This window comes from Indicator indicator, chromosome 4 (genome assembly GCF_027791375.1).
Source record: "Indicator indicator isolate 239-I01 chromosome 4, UM_Iind_1.1, whole genome shotgun sequence".
NCBI lineage: Eukaryota > Metazoa > Chordata > Aves > Piciformes > Indicatoridae > Indicator > Indicator indicator.
In genome coordinates this window covers 40,214,023-40,231,696 of record NC_072013.1, presented here as the reverse complement: position 1 = coordinate 40,231,696, position 17,674 = coordinate 40,214,023, and the positions used below count along the sequence as shown (strand labels likewise).

Below are 17,674 nucleotides of genomic sequence, written 5' to 3'. Positions count from 1 at the left end.
CTAGCAGATTAATTTACTGATACCACTTCCCACTGCACAAATAATGTTTGATGAGTAAAGATTGGGCCAGAAGATCTTTCAAAGTCCCTTCAAATCTGGGTTGTTCTGCTATCCTCTGATTAATGTAATGTAAGGACTGGAAATATGTCTAAATAAAAAGAAAATTTTGTCATATTTAAAAGGCTATTTCTCATCACCTGGATTACAGAAACGCAAACCACTACCACTCAAAGTTAATGATAAAGTCCTCGCATTAAGTCAGCATGGACAGAAAGATCTATCTTGCAAAATGGCAACATCATGCTCCAATACATCAGTCAAAAGAAGTCTGTAGTTCTATCAGCTTGAGTAGTTCCAAACATTGATTCTTTACTTTCTGCTCTTCCACTCCTGATCCTTCCTCCTGGCCAAGAAAAGAGTTATTTGCCATAAGCACAAAAGTTTTATTAGGCTATATCTGTTTCTAGCCAGAAAACAAACACACCTCACCTTTGCTTAAAACTGATCCATGTTGCTTTGTGTGAGGCCAGGCTGAGGGAGCTGGGGTTGTTCAGCCTGGAGAAGAGAAGGCTCCAAAGAGACCTAGTAGCAGCCTGACAGTACCTGAAGGGGGCTACAAGAAGGCTGCAGAGGGACTGTTTACAAAGGCCTGCAGTGATAGGATGAGGGACAATGGTTTGAAATGAGAGAAGAAGAGATTTGGATTGGATGTTAGGCACAAGTTCTTTACCATGAGATTGGTGGAACACTGCAACAGGTTGCCCAGGGATGTAGTGTAGCTGAGGCCCCATCCCTGAAGATCTTTGAGTTCAGGCTCAACAAGTCTGTGAGCAACCTGATCTAGTGGAGGATGTCCCTGATTAGTGCAGGGGGTTGGACTAGATGACCTTTGGAGGTCCCTTCCATCCCGAACCATTCTATGCTTCAGCACATCCATCATGCTTCAGCACATCCAGCCTGACGTGTTTTAAAATCAGCTTTAGACCTTCCATTTGTGCTAAGTTCTCTCTCAGCAGTTCTTGCAAGAGTGCAGATAAAAACTGAGCAGTGTGGTTACCTTTTTCTTTCCATGAAATATTTTATCTCTGATAGTGTGATATTTTAATGGCAGTTTGTCAAATAGCTGTATGTAGAGAGATACCTGAATAAAAGAAATACAAATTCTTTGGGCCTTCAAGTGCTGCTTGAGCAGCGAATTGCTCTTAAATCATAACAGGAAGGTATCAGTTTGAGGGCTGATTAAAAAAAAAATATTTTCCCCAAGGATAGAAATGGTGTTTAAAGGATAGATTTTTGTTTAGTTATGCACGTAGTACGAATATAGCAAGAATTGGATGGAATCAGTGTTCAATAAGTTATGGAAAAGTTAATACAATATATTCATATGCAGCTTTCTCAAGCTCTGCCTTGACTCTGTGCATTATCTGTCAAAGCAATCTGACTCAGAGCACAGATAGAGTTTCCTAAAATAGGAGTAACTTGACTGACATGTACTTTAAGATGTTATTTTTACTGATCCAGGAGTTTCATAATCTAATTACCAATACTCCTGAAACAAAGGCAGTTCCCACCAAGTTGCTAAGTTGATTGTAAACTGGCATAAGGGGTAATCTGTAAAGAAAAGGGCTAGACTGGCCCCTTCTAAGGTTTTGAGTATAAAAACAAGAATTAATCTAACATTTTAGGTTCTTTGACATAGCAAGTGCAACTTCTATAGGAATTAGTTTGATCTTGCTGGATACTGTGTCCAGCTTTGGAGCACTCAACACAGGCAGGACATGGAGCTGATGGAGTGGGTCCAGAGGAGAGCCATGAAAATGATCAGGCACTGGAACACCCCTGCTATGAGGACAGGCTGAGGGAGCTGGGGGTGTTCAGCCTGGAGAAGAGAAGGCTGCAGGGAGACCTAATAGCAGCCTGCCAGTGCCTGAGGGGGGCTACAAGAAGGCTGTAGGGGGACTGTTTGCAAAGGCCTGCAGGGACAGGTCAAGGGACAATGGTTTGAAATGAGAGAAGAGCAGATTTAGATTGGATGTGAGGAACAAGTTCTTTAGCATGAGGGTGGTGGAAGACTGGAACAGGTTTCCCAGCTGGAGATCTTTACTGTGAGGCTCAACAAGGCTCTGGGCAAACTGATGTAGTGGAGGATGTCCCTCCTGCCTGCAGGAAGGGTTGGACTCGGGGGGTTAGGGGACTTGGGCATCTTCCCTATGAAGAGAGACTGAGAGCCCTGGGGCTGTTTAGTCTGGAGAAGAGAAGGCTGAGAGGGGATCTGATCAATGTCTATCAATAGCTGAGGGGTGGGTGTCAAGTGGAGGGGGCCAGGCTCTTTTGGGTGGTTCACAGTGCTAAGACAAGGAACAATGGGTTCAAACTAGAACATAGAAGATTTCAGCTCACCATGAGGAGAAACTTCTTTGCAGTGAGGGTGACAGAGCACTGGAACAGGCTGCCCAGGGGGGTTGTGGAGTCTCCTTCTCTGAGATTTCCCAAACCCACCTGGATGCATTCCTGTGCAGACTACCCTAAGTGATGCTGCTCTGGCAGGGCGGTTGGACTCAATGATCTCTTGAGATCCCTTCCAACCTCTGATATACTGTGAGACTGTGACTAGTTGACCTCAGGAGGTCCCTTCCAAACCAAACCATTCTATGACAGTGAGTGGCAAACGATACATAGAGGAAGCCTTGAATCGTAATGTAGCTGATTGCAGGCTTATGGATGAAGGGAGTAGCAGGACTAAATTAAAATGTGCCACAAAGAAAACCATTCACTGAGAATTATGCTGGCTGCAGAACATCCCAGATGTGGTTCATCAAGGTGTCAAGGTACTAGTTCTGTATATTTTAAATACCATGAGGGTCTTCAGGATTTTCTGCACCACTATGATATAAATATGAAAGAAAACCAACCCAAACAATGAAAGAAGTAGTGAATAGTCCTGCATTCCCTTTGGCATTGACTGTAATGAATTGAACACCTCTCTGAGGAAGGTTAAAGGAGATTAATTTACTAAACTGATGTATTTCAATCCATGCAAACTCTCTATTACTAAGGTCTGGAGTCTGAAAAGAGTCATAATATTTGAGCAGCAAAAGGGGATTCTTATGGACATCTCTAAAAATATTGGGTGTGCTTGGAAAGCAAATACTGAGTAATGCTACGTGTGTTTACCATTCCTCCTGCTCACCCTTGGGATTGTTTTGTTGCTCTGAAATGCAGAAAGGGACCTGGGGGTGCTGGTTGACAGGAGGCTGAACATGAGCCAGCAGTGTGCCCAGGTGGCCAAGAAGGCCAATGGCATCCTGGCCTGCATCAGGAACAGTGTGGCCAGCAGGAGCAGGGAAGTCATTCTGCCCTGTGCTCAGCACTGGTGAGACCACACCTTGAGTCCTGTGTCCAGTTCTGGGCCCCTCAGTTCATGAAAGATGTTGAGATGCTGAAATGTGTCCAGAGAAGGGCAACAAAGCTGGGGAGGGGTCTGGAGCACAGCCCTGTGAGGAGAGGCTGAGGGAGCTGGGGGTGTTTAGCCTGGAGAAGAGGAGGCTCAGGGGAGACCTCATTGATGTCTACAACTACCTGAAGGGAGGTTGTAGGCAGGTGGGGGTTGGTCTCTTCTCCCAGGCAACCAGCACCAGAACAAGAGGACACAGTCTGAAGCTGCACCAGGTGAAGTTTGGGCTGGATGTTAGGAAGAAATTCTTCCCAGAAAGAGAGATTGGCCATGGGATTGTGCTGCCCAGGGAGGTGATGGAGTCACCTTCCCTGGAAGTGTTTCAAATAGGACTGAACAAGGCACTGAGTGCCATGGTTTAGTTGATCAGATGGTGGTGGGTGATAGGTTGGACTTGATGATCTCAAAGGTCATTTCCAACCTGGTTAATTCTGTGATTCTGAGAATGTACTAAAATGACTTTGTTGGCTTCCCTCTATTTTGCATGTTGTACCAGTTAGTGCTTGATCTACCATTCACAATGGTATTGGTAACTCCTAAAGAACTTAATTCTGTTTTCTTCCAGGTTCTCTGTGTTAGTTTTTGGAGATGCACTGTCCAAGGAATATGTTGTGGTGTCAGGAAGCATAACCCAGGCAAGGAGGGGTTGGGATAGGAAAAAGAGCTATAATTTTATCTGCAGCCAGTGTATCCTGCTGACACTAGAGCTGATCTATAAAAAAAGGTGGATACTACCGTATCTGGTTCAGCCAAGCCTTGTTTTATTTTATATCTGCTATACATTTGTCCAGAACATTGTTAGAGTTATTACAGAGTTAGTTGGATGTCTGTTGTGCCTCACCTGCTGTTGGATTGTGTTTGAGCTTGGTAATAGTGTTCCACAGGGGTGATTACACCCTTAGAGGCTGGTTCTTTTGTTAGCTAAGACATCTGTATTTATTATTCCTGGGAACTTTAACTTCTTATTCATAGAAATGTTTTGCTGCAGTCCTGGAGAATAGAAGTTTACATTTTCCTGCTAGTAACTTCAAGTCCTAAGAATACTGCCCCTGCACTCAAACATTTGGTGATTCAGTGTACTTCTCATCTGGAAAATCTTTCTTTGAAGACTGAAAGGTGGTTATCCTGTAAGGTCTTGCTTTGCAGATTCCTACTTGACTGTAATCTCAGAACTGTTTGCTTTCAGTTGTAGATTATATATAAACACTGAAGAACAAACCCCAAGCTCTACATCCTGTTACCTGGAACCTTCACCTCTGATAACTGTACTGTATCTCTGATCCCATGATGTTAAATCATTCACCACTAAGATCTCTCATGTCACCTCACACTCAGTCTACAGATAAGCACTGTTTATCATGCTGCAGGAATAAAATGTAATCATTTCCCACTCACTCATTACTGTAATATTTAACACTATAGGTACATCTAAATGATCACTCTTGGCTGGGTGTTACCCATGTTAGGTATTCCCCATTCATGTGAACTTTCAAGATGCAGCTGCTTCTTGGGTTATCAAATCCTTTTCATTACATATTCCTTAAAGAAGGATAAATACAGAAGGGCCACAAAGCTGATCCAAGGGCTGGAACACCTCTGCTATGAGGATGGGCTCAGGGATTGTTCATCCTGGAGAAGACTACAGGGGGACCTTATTGCTGAAGGGATGCTACAGGAAGGCTGCAGGGGGATTTTTTCGTCAGGGTGTCTAGCAACAGAACAAGGGGAGATGGATTGAAGCTGAGGGAGAGTAGGTTTAGACTGAATCTCACAGAATCACAGAATTGTCAGGGTTGGAAGGGGCCCCAAGGATCATCTAGTTCCAACCCCCCTGCCATGGGCACGGACACCCTCCACTAGATCAGCTTGCCAGAGTGAGATCCAGCCTGGCCTTAAAAACCTCCAGGGATGAGGCTTCCACCACCTCCCTGGGCAACCTGTTCCAGTGTCTCACCACCCTTACGGTGAAGAACTTGTTAGGATGTAGTTCTTCAGTATGAGGGTGATAAGACTCTGGAATAGGGAGGTTGTGGATGCCTCCTCCCTGGTGGTGTTCAAAGCCAGGCTGGATGAGGCCTTGAGCAGCTGAGTCTAGTTGAAAAGTGTCCCTGCCTGTAGTGGGGAGGTTGGAGTGGATGGTCCCAGGTCCCTTCCAACCTGAGCCCCTCTATGATTCTATGAATTATCAATGACAAGAGAACTTCCTGCAGTCTGAGACTATACAACTGCAATTTCTGTAGTATTATGCAGTATGCTATGTTCAGTTTTAAAGTTCAACATCATTAATATGCCAAGAATCCACTATGAATTCTCTCTGTAATTTGTAAAACATAAAGGTGAGCATTATAGGATGGCAGAATGAATTAGTAAGAGGCTGGGACTCCTATTAAAACTTACTGATTTCTGTCCTAAAAGCCCTCAGTGATAGTAATCTGAAGACAGCCTGAAATTCTGCCTTAAAAATTAGCTATTAAAAAAATGTAAAGGTCTTTAGGACTGAGTATAAGAATTTCTTGTTTGTTCTTGGGAAACCTTACAAACAAAATCTATCCCCCTTCAAAACTCTACCTGTAACACCATGCATTTACAAATCCTTTGAGATGTGAGTGTTTCAGCACAAAAATTGGTCTGTATTGTGTGCGTGGAAGGCTAAGGAATGACAGGAACTTCAAGCAGATGCTGAAGTAGTTGTTTGGGTTTGTTTTTTCCCCCTTACAGGTACAAGCAGGATGAAAAAAGAAAAAGTAACTCAGCCAAGTGGTGGTTTGTTTCTCCTCCAGGTACTTGAACTAGCTGATGTCATTCCAGGACAGGGGCTTGTGAATCTGTTTATTTGCTCCACTGAGAGAAATATATGCAGCTCTGAGAGCTCTTGATCTCAGTGAAGGAGTTCTTGAGTGAGATTTTTGTGGTGTTGAGGAACTCCAGGCAATCTTCGGCAGAATGCCTGTGTTTCTACGGGATTTCCAGGCAAATGTGGGTGAAATATTTAAATGAATTAAATTGTGTAAGATACAGCTCAAGCCATGTATACCAGCTTGAAAAGTGTAATAGAATCATAGAATTGTTTGGGTTGGGAAAGACCTCTGGGATGATCGAATCCAACCATCAAGACCTCTGACCCAGGATGGATAGGACCTCCAAGATCATCAAGTCCAGACAGGAAACACTGGTCAAGGAACTGTTTTAAGCTAGCCAGTAAGGTTGGTTTTCTTAATGCTAAGTGTTTAAATTTTGACAATACAATGACTTCTTTCTCAAGCTGCAGAGGTTTGGTTGGTTTTATGTTTTCTTTATAGAAAAAGTTTGACCCAAACATGAAATCAGCAGGAGGGCTATAGATTGAATGAGAATTTGTGAAATGTAAGGTTAGAAGAAGCCTAATCTTTAATACATGCCTCTCCTATAACATAGGTCCTAGAATACTGCCTAGCTGACTGAGGTTGAATTAATCAGCTCTTATCTGGTGTAATGGCAGACATAGCCCTGGTTATGAAAGACAGGGATTTGGCTCACTGTTGTAGTGGGGGATGTGTCAGTATGAAGGAAAAACAGGAAAAAAAAAAAAAGAAAGGAAAAAAAACCCGACAAAACAACAATAGAAACAAAAAACAGGGGAAAACAAAGAAAGAACCAAACAAACCCACCAAAAATAACCCCAAACCCACCCCGAAAACCCCAAACCCACAGATCTGAAATGAGTCTGCAAAGTGATTCCTTCAGTGTAAATCTGCAGTTAACGTTTTGGTGACTGTTCAGGGAGTTGCCATTCTCTCCAAAGGCACACTGCAGGTTGTGCACAGGTCAGGAACTGATTCAACTGAAAAATATTTCTCTTTTCCTGTGTTCTTTTGCAGCCTGCTCTCTTTGCAGTGTGGTTCTTTCTGTGGTTATGAAAGCCACAGCATGGGACACAGTGAAGGCCAAGGCAATGGGAGAAGGGAGTTGGCAGCAGCTTAAAGCATAGAGGTACCAAGCTTCTAAGCATAGTCTGTGCTGTCTCTGCACTGCAGCTCTGGTTTGGTGCTGGTACAAATCCTGAACAGATTCCATTTGCTTGTGCAAAGTTGTGTTTGAGCTTAGTAAGATCGAGTGAGGTCTTCATAAACAAGGTCCACTGTTATTAAGAATAAAATAAAAGTATTATATGGAAATAAGCAAAACAGGAACAAAATGAAGTGCACCAGAACAGCTTAGGGGTTGATCTGCTGGAAAGCAGCTCCATGGAGAAAAACCTTAGAGTCCTGGTGGACAATAAGTTATCCATGGGACAGCAATGTGTCTTTGTGGCCAGGAATGTCAGTGGTATCCTGAAGTGCATTAGGAGTGTGGCCAGCAGGTCAAGGGAGGTTCTTCTCCCCCTCTACTCTGCACTAGTGAGACCACATCTGGAGTACTGTGTCCAGTTCTGGGCTCCCCAGTTCAAGAGGAACAGGGAAAATACTACAGAGTCCAACAGAAGTCAGCAATAGTTGTATAGTGCCTCCAACTTCATCTTTCTTAGGAGAAGTGTTTCTGATAGGCAGTGTCAGGTGAGTTGTGGACAACATATGGCAGCATTATTTTTCCTGTCACATTCTAATTCTTGTGAGTATCTCATGGTGGGATATAAGAAGTAAAGAGCTACTTCATTCCTAGGCAAAATTACTGCATTGAACAGCATCCATTTTCCTGTTGTTTTTCCTTTGTTTGGCTGTTTTTTTTGTTTTGTTAGGGGTTTTCTGTTCGGTTTTGTTGTTGTGGTTTTTGGTTGGTTGGGTTGGGTTGGTGTTTTTTTTTGTTTATGGAAGCATGGTGCTAATGTGTGTGGGCTTCATGGGTAGGAAAGAAAGCTGTGTAGCTTGAAGGTCTGTTATTACTGCAGAGATGACCTTTCTGCAAGGTCTTTTTGAAATGAAATTAATAGCTCTTGTGCCTGGACAATTTGACAAACACAGAAGGGTGGAAAGGTTTCTGCCTCTTTTTTAGATCTACTCTTCAAATGCCTAATGAGCCTGGGTGAAGTAGCTGTGAAACATCACTTGGCTCATGATGTATTTCAGCTCTCCTAAGAGAAATTGATTTGGTTCAGTTGTTTACTTCAAAGTAATCTGATTTTCCTACAGTCTTGCTGGCCATGTTCAATACCTATCCATCTGGGAATGATCTCACTTATCCAAATATAGCTGAACTAAATGTCCCTCTAAAATATAATTACTATTCCCATGGTATTGTCCAGTAGTTTTTGAGCACTTGTAAACTGTTGGAATGTTCTTTAACCAGTCTGTTCATGACCCCATATACCAGCACATGTTGGGGGCTGTTCTTCTGGAGAGCAGCTCTGGGGAGAGGAGGACCTGGGAGTCTGGTGGATGACAGGGTAACCAGGAGCCAGCAATGTGCCCTTGTGGCTGTTGACAACATGCTGCTGTTGTAAATTGAACTTTTCTAGTGAGAAGCAAACCCTGTGGTTTGTGGCTTTGTGTTTGGTTGTTTTTTTTTTTTTTTTTGCAGTATGAAACTGAAAACTTGACTTAAATGCTCAGATTTTTTGCATTTTGTTTTCATTTCACTTCTGTTGCCAGCTTATAACCCAATTCTGAAACTGAAATAAATTTACTCCACAAGGTACTATTATGTAAAATAAAGATTAGTTAAATAGGATTTATAGGGATTTGCTGCTTCTGTGGAGAAGTAGTGAAATTTGGGGGGGAGGTCTCCTCTGTAGCAACAATTCTAACTTTTTTCATTTCAAAGGAATTTAACTAATAACATGTCCAACCTCTATAGAGGGAAAAGCTGGTGAAAGCACACTGAAACCTCCTTGGTGAGGAGGACAGAGATAGAAGCCAGCTATAGATGTACCATGTTTGACTTGCTTTAACTTACCTCTGTCTCCTTAAAATGCCTGCTTATGTGAAGGAAACGAAACATTTGATTGATTCATTAGTCCTCTTTTTTGTACAATAGTTGATTGCCAGCATTTAAGAACTGACCAGCTGATCCAGAGAGGTGACTCTGCCACTTTTCTCTGTTACTCACCTGGAGTACTGCATCTAGCTCTGGAGCCTTCAACGTGGACAGGACATAGAACTGATGGAGCAGGTCCAGAGGAGGGCCATGAAAATGATCATGGGGTTGGAGCACCTCTGCTACAAGGACAGGCTGGGGGAACTGGGGGTGTTCAGCCTAGAGAAGAGAAGGTTCCAGGCAGACTAAGAGCAGCCTGCCAGTATCTGAAAGGAGGCTACAAGAAGGTTGCAGAGGGACTATTTGCAAAGCCTGCAGTGATAGGGTGAGGGGCAATGGTTTGAAATGAGGGAAGAAGAGATTTAGATTGGATGTTAGGAACCAAGTTCTTTACTATGAGGGTGGTGGAACACTGGAACAGGTTTCCCAGTGAGGTACTTGAGGCCACATCCCTGGAGATCTTAGTGTGAGGCTCAACAAGACTCTGAGCCACCTGATCTAGTGGAGGATGTCCCTGCTGACTTCAGGGGGATTAGACTAGGTGACCTTTGGAAATCCTTTCCAACCCAAACCATTCTGTGATTTTGTCAACCACAATTGCAAACCACAATAATAAAACAGGTCTTGGTACAGTGTAGTGAGCTCTTCCAGGCTGAGCAGATCAAAGCATTTATTTATTACTGAGGCAGGACAGTTTGACACTGCTAGGTTGAAATCTTCCTCAGCTTACACAAACAAACAAACAAAATATTAGCCTTAAGCCATGTGTAGAATACAATGGCTTGGAATTGTTTTCCTCCTGAAACATCAGCCAGAGCCTTGGAGCTCTGACATAGTTATCTCTTGATGGCTGAGGACGGCTGGCTGTGAACTGACATGGAAGAGAGCTGTTAAGGGAAAATAGATTGTGCCTGAGCTTCTTGTCATGTTCTCCTTTTATCTTGACATTAGAAGGTTGTCATGCCATTGTCACAGGGCTTTGATAGGAAAGGGAAGTGTTAGAAGTCTGAACTCTGCAGACAGTAGTGGTGTGTGGCACAAGTGTGCAGCTCAGTTAATCAGTTGATAAACAGCAATATGTGGGCTGCAGTCCTGAATTCCTCAGCCCCACTTCCTGCAACTGCATAGGGCTGAGCCCAGTAAAGTAAATAACCTTTGATCTGAAATGGAAGAGACTTTCACTTGCTTATACCAGGATGCTTTTACAGTGTTCTTTTCATTGCTCAGCAACCTTGCTTTAGCCATTTTGAACCCTTTAAGGACTTCACAGAAGGCAGCTGGGAAATAATTCCTGCAGTGTTTTGCTTGTTTCCCCTCCAAATCAGCCAAAGATTTGGTAACTTGCAAACAAACATGAGTCAACAGGTTTGTATTTTATTCTGTAGTGGGTTTTGATTGAATAGCTCCACCAGTGCTTATCTGTAAGGAAGAGTTAATTTGGCTATGACTGGTTAGTCTGTAACATTGATACCAAGAAGGATCCATCTAGCCACAATTTGTCTGCTGCTGGGTAATGATGAGCACTTGGGGAGTGGAGATAAGGAAAGGGCAAATGTGTCAATATCCTCACTAATATATTTTATAGCTCCTTCATAAGTCTTAGACTTACTGAATTTGATACTGGATCTTTATGCTTTATTTTTTTGACAATCCTGCTTTACAAGCTTTTCTAATTAATGTTTAACCTCATCTCGGTTTTCTGGGCTTCTGTGACAACAATTTAATTTTTCATTACCTCTGATTCCCTTTTTTTTTAAATTAATTACTTTCATGCTTTTTAGTTACTGTGAGAAATGAGGAAAAACTGAAATAATTACTTGCTACTCATCATCCTCAGGCTGTTCTTGAGGTTGGGACTTACACACCTCCCCTGCCCTCATTCTTCCTTCCTAACCTTCTAGATTGAAAAATGTTATTTTGATTTTCCATTGCAAAATGTCCTTCCACGACCTTTGATCATTCCTGTTAGGTTACTTGGTATTGCTTCTAGGTTTACTTTAACTTAGAATCATAGATCAGTCAGGGTTGGAAGAGACCACAAGGATCATCCAGTTCCAACTCCCCTGCCATGGGCCAGGGACACCTCACACTACATCAGGCTGGCCAGAGCCTCATCCAGCCTGGCTGCAAACACCTCCAGGGATGGGGCCTCAACCACCTCCCTGCACAACCCATTCCAGGCTCTCACCACTCTCATGGGGAAGAACTTCTTCCTCATGTCCAGTCTGAATCTCCTGACTTCCATTTATTCCATTCCCCCCAGTCCTGTCACTACCTGATATCCTAAAAAGTCCCTCCCCAGCTTTCTTGGAGCCTCCTTCAGATGCTGGAAGGCCACAAGAAGGTCACCTCAGAGCCTTCTCTTCTCCAGACTGAACAGCCCCAACTCTCTCAGTCTGTCCTCATAGCAGAGGTGCTCCAGCCCTCTGCTCATCCTGGTGGCTCTTCTCTGGACACCTTCCAGCATGTCCATATCCCTCTTGTAATAGAGGCTCCAGAACTGGATGCAGTACTCCAGGTGGGGTCTCACCATCATGGAGCAGAGGGGGAGAATCACCTCCCTTGACCTGCTGGCCACACTTCTCCTGATGCAGCCCAACTTGGACAAGAAGGAAGTCAACCTACAATGGTACTGAATCCACTTGTGTGTATCATAATTATGTTGGAAATATCTTCAGTAGACAATAATTAAATTCTATAGTATGGAACATAGAAGCATGTATGTATGGAATATAGAAGCAGCCTTCCAGCATTTGAAGGGGACCTACAAGAAGGGATGCATAAGGACTGTTTGCAGAGGCCTGCAGTGATAGGACAAGGAACAATGGTTTGAAACGAGAGAAGAGGAGATTTAGGTTGTGTGGTGGGTTGAAAATTCCCACTCCCACCCCCCCCCAACTTTTAACTTTGCCAGACCAGCTCAGTTGGAAGCAAATGGAAGCTGTATTTACAGGCAAAACTGCAATCTACAATGGAATGCGATGAATATGTACAAAATATACAATATTTACAGGTATTTACAATTAATGAACAGCACAAGGACCGCCCTGGCCAAAGACCAAGGGAACTAATAGCTTCTCCCTCCCTGCCTCCTCCTTACCTCCCCTGTACAAAAGGGACAAGAGACAGAAGCAGAGGTATCAGACTTAGCCAAAACAATGCAGCCAAGGTCAAGCTGAAGCAAGTTAGTCTCTCCCATAGCAAAGAAGCAAGGAGAGAAGAAAGATTGTTTTGGGAACCTAATCTTAAGGTAGCTATCTCTCCAATGAGATTGTTTAGAATAATCACTCTTTTTTTCCTTTTTACACCCAATAGTGGTTTATTTACATGTTCTGCTTTCTGTTCAAGATCTGTGAAAAAAATTAAAGGCATAGCCTAAAACTACCACAGGTTGCATGTTAGGAACAAGTTTTGCACCATGAGGTTGGTGGAAGACTGGAACAGGTTTCCTAGGGAGGTAGTTGAGGCCTCATTCTTGGAGGTGAGGCTCAACAAGGCTGTGAGCAACCTAATCTAGTGGAGTATGTCCCTGCTGCCTGCAGGGGGGTTGGACTAGATGACCTTTGGATGTCCTTTCCAACCCAAACCAATATCCACTGTACCTGTTTGTCTGATGCTATTAATAATGTAACAAATGCAGCTGCATTTTTCTTTTTATTATAATTTTTAGAAAATAATTTTATGCTGGTCATTTTATATGTTAAACAGGAAAGTTTGTCTTTTGAGGGAAACATGTTTAATTGTTTGCCTTTCTAGTTACTACTCTAAGGGTTCAATATGGTTTTGATTTTCAACAAGCCTTGTTTCACATGGGATAAACCTTTAAGGAAAAAAAAAAAAACAACCTCTGGAGTTATTATGGCACCACTGTAGTTCAAGGCCATTCTGTTAACATCTTAAATACCAAATTTCAACATAGTTTGTAGCCCTTGAGAAACACATTGACACATTTAGTCTAATTTACAGTAAGGACAGCAGATATATTTTATTCTTTGCTGCATCATTTAACTGCTGTTACCAATGAGTATTTATGAATGACTCTAACAGGGCAATTACAGGCAGCAGACAAGCCAACACTTAGGGTGATTTTTGGCTCTGAACTATGCAGTGGGAAGAAGCCATTAACAGCAAATTTGTAAGCAATGAGGCTTGGAATAATAGAGAATATATTAATGCTATGTATTAGAGAGCAAGAGAAGCAAGCAGTTGCTCTACTGTGCACACACTAAGGGATTAGACATAGGAGCTTTCATTCAGGGATGGGAATTGTCTGATTCACTGGCACATAAAGCAGAGAATAAGAAACAAACTCCAAAAAGTCATAACCAAGCCTCCCCCCCCCCCAAAAAAAAAAGCTTTAAAGGGCAAATATAAATACAAGAATGCACGTAACTTGCACACACAATAAGGAGGCCACAATAAGGTCTCCTTGGAGCCTTCTCTTCTCCAGACTGTACAGCCCCAATTCTGTCAGTCTGTCTCTATAGGAGAGGAGCTGCAGCCCTCTGATCATCCTCATGGCCATTCTCTGGACACATTCCAGCACCTCCAGATCCTTTTTGTAACAGGAGCTTCCATCAGTGTGAGCTGAAATCCTCCCACACCAACAATAAGCAGGCTAGGTCAGTCTGGAAGCAAATGAAAAGGCATCACAGAGCTCCAGAACTGGGTGCAGTACTCCAGGTGGGGTCTCACCAGCATGGAGTAGAGGGGGAGAATCACCTCACTCAGCCTGCTGGCCACACTTCTCTTGATGCAGCCCAGGATGTGATTTGCTTTCTGGGCTGCAAGTGCACACTGCTGCTCATATTGGGCTTCTCATCCCCCAGCACCCCCAAGTCCTTTTCTTCAGGGCTGCTCTCAAGCCAGTCCCTGCCCAGCTTATATCGGTGCTTGGGATGGCATTCGACCAAGACACCTGGGCTGGAATAATCCACTGCTCAGCTGGGGGCTGGCTGACTGCCTGAGGTGAGAGTAGCCTCTTGAGAAAGACAGGCTGGAGAAGTGTCAGTTGGCCACCCTTGCAGCAGTGCAGCCAAACTGCATGATGAGCTCCATTAGCAGGAGTGTAGCCTGCAGATAGCAGCGATTCTGAGCATATGGGGGTGCATCTGGAAACCTGCTTTCAGCCTCCTAGTGCAAGGCACCTACTGTTAAACTTCAGAGTCTAGCACAAGTCGGCTAAGGTATTTGGGAAGCTGTAGCATATGGCAGGAGGAGAGACTGAGAAAACTGGGTTTGTTTAGAAAAAATCAGAAGAGAAGACAAGGTATGGGGGGAATCTCATGGCAGCCCTCCGCTCCCTTATGTCTTATGGATGGTGAAAAGGCAGAACTAGGTTCTTCTTAGATGCCTACAGTGGAAAACTAGGAGGCAAAGTTAAGTCACAGCTGGGGAAATCCCACTTGGTTAAAAGGGAAAAGTTGAAAAAAACACCAAATATATATCCCCATGGGCAAGTTTCACACTTGGTTTTACTATGTTTTGCCAGTAAGCTGCATCACTGAATGGTACTGTTTGCCCTGCTTCAAGATGACCTTAAGAAGTCTGTTTCCATTCTGTGATTCCACGTTGAATAAACAAGCAGGTGGCAGTGGAGGATCTCCAGCATGTTCAGACAAAGTAATGCCAGTCTGTCAGGAAATTACAAATATTTGGGAAATCTGAGTGTTGTGTACGACAGAAGCTTCTTTAAACCTCCATAATGGAATTAGAACAGGCCAAAGGTATTGTGGAGTGTGTTAAGAAGACTGTGTCCAGCAGATCGAGGGAGGTTCTCCTCCCCCTCTACTCTGCCAGGTTAGACCTCACTTAGAGTATTGCATTCAGTTCTGGGCTCCCCAGTTCAAGAGGGACAGGGATCTGCTGGAGAGAGTACAATGGAGGGCTATGAGGATGATGAAGGAACTGGAGAACTGCCTGATGAGGAGAGGCTGAGAGACCTGGGGCTGGTTAGTCTGGAGAAGAAAAGACTGAGAAGGGATTTAATAAATGTTTATAAATACCTGAGGGAGGGGACAGGCTCTGCTCAGTTACACCCTGTGATAGGACAAGGGGCAATGGAGAGAAACTCCAGCACAGGAGGTTCCACCTCAACATGAGGAGGAACTTCTTCACTGTGAGGGTCACAGAGCACTGGAACAGGCTGCCCAGAGAGGTTGTGGAGTCTCCTCTGGAGACTTTAAAACGTGTCTGGATGTGTTCCCGTTGACCTGCACTAGATTCTCTGGTCCTGCTCTGGCAGGGGAGTTGGACTTGATGATCTCCAGAGGTTCCTTCCAACCCTAACATCCTGTGAACCTATCAAAAACTTTTCTGGAGGAAGAGGAAGGTATTAGGTTTAGGTTAAATCTTTTCTTGAATGTTCTGGGTGCTTCTTAAGGCTGTCACTGGTATCAGTGGACATTTTTTTTTCTCCTGAAAATTGGTGATATCTCTTGATTCTGAATTAACTTTAATTTTGATGACAAATACATTACATCAGAGCTAGGATGCTGGTAGATGCAAGTGAGAGGGAGGCTTCTAATAGGCTTCCTGTGTAATGTGGTGTAGGTGATCCTGCTCTGGCAAGGGGGTTGGACTAGATGATCTTTCAGGGTCCCTTCCAGCCCCTGAAATTCTATGATTCTGTGAAGATAAAACTAAACTGCTTTTATCCTTGCTCTGGATAAGCACTGCCAAGTTTTTGCTGCTTGGTCGTAAGTTTCTTGATGATCTTTTCCAAACTTTAGCATTGAAGTGTAGCAAGATTATAACAACATCATGCTGTGAAGAAAATTGCACTTGATTTTTAACTTCCCAGATTAATCTCCCTCATGAGGAAATTCCACAGTAAAGCTGCATTTAGGCACTCCCATTTTAAAAGAAGTTGGAATAATTATTTTCATCTGCTCACATTTGATTCTTCTGCGGTCTGGTTGGAAGAAGGCAAATGTGTTTTCCATATCAAGCATGTTTCCAGAGCATCTTGTAAAACATACAACACAACATAGGACATCCACACTGCTACTCCCAGTGCACTCCAAAGGACTGAATAAAACAGTCATGAGAATAAAATGTCATGGGATGAGAAATCTGTGCTGTCAGAATTCAGTCTGCAGCTTGTGCATCTCTTTAGAAGACCTCATTACTCTCTACAACTACCTTAAGGGAGGTTGTAGCCAGGTAGGGGTTGGTGTCTTCTCCCAGGCAACCAGCAGCAGAAGGAGGGGACACAGTCTCAAGTTGTGCCATGGAAGGTATAGGCTGGATATGAGGAGGAAGTTCTTCGAGAGAGAGAGATTTGCCATTGGAATGTGCTGCCCAGGGAGGTGGTGGAGTCACTGTCCCTGGAGATGTTCAAGAGGAGCCTGGATGAGGCACTCAGTGCCATGGTCTGGTTGATTGGATAGGGCTGGGTGATAGGTTGAACTGGAGGATCTTCGAGGTCTCTTCTAACCTGTCTGATTCTGTGATTCTATATTTACAGATCAAAACTTCAAGTATATGCTTCTAGAAAACAAAACAAACAAAAACCCCACAAATAAACAAGCAAAAAAGATTTTGGTAGTTTTTTGGTTTTGGGTTTGTTTCCCCCCCCCCCCCCCCCCCCAGCTTAAGAAATCTTACCAGGTACCGAATTTGCCTGATCATAGATTCACAGAATGCTTTGGGTTGGAAGGGACCTTAGAGATCATCCAGTTCCAACCCCTCCACCATGAGCAGGGTCACCTTCCACTAGAACAGGTTGCTCAAGGCCTCATCCAGCCTGGCCTTAAACACCTCCAGGGAGGGGGTGACCATAATGCTGATCTGGATCTTGTTTCTTACTACAGAGAAGCTAAAAGTCAATCAGAAGAATTAATCACAGGGAGACAGTAATGAGCACTTCATTCACTCTCAAATACATCCTTTTCACTGCTTTGTGCAGTGAGTACATAGTGCCAAACTATCTTCAAACTTGAACAGAGAAGATTTCACCTCACCATGAGGAGAAACTTCTTTACACTGAGGGTGACAGAGCCCCGGAGCAGGCTGCCCAGGGGGGTTGTGGAGTCTCCTTCTCTGGAGCCTTTCCAACCCCACCTGGATGCATTCCTGTGCAGACTACCCTAAGTGATGCTGCTCTGGCAGGGGGGTTGGACCTGATGATCTCTGGAGGTCCCTTCCAACCTCTGATATACTGTGATATACAGTGATACAAGAAGAAGAACAAATGAGCATGGTGGCAGAGTGGTGCTCCTAGTATCAGTTCTCTCAGACACCATTTCTGTGTGAGGACATGTTTGGTGA

General features: G+C 43.7%; 1 protein-coding gene across 3 annotated transcripts in view; it reads left to right on the top strand.

Annotated features, from left to right (window-relative positions):
- The window catches only part of STXBP6 (syntaxin binding protein 6), a 62,838-nt gene that overhangs the window by 15,281 nt on the left and 29,883 nt on the right, over positions 1–17,674 (top strand). The window lies entirely within an intron of this gene.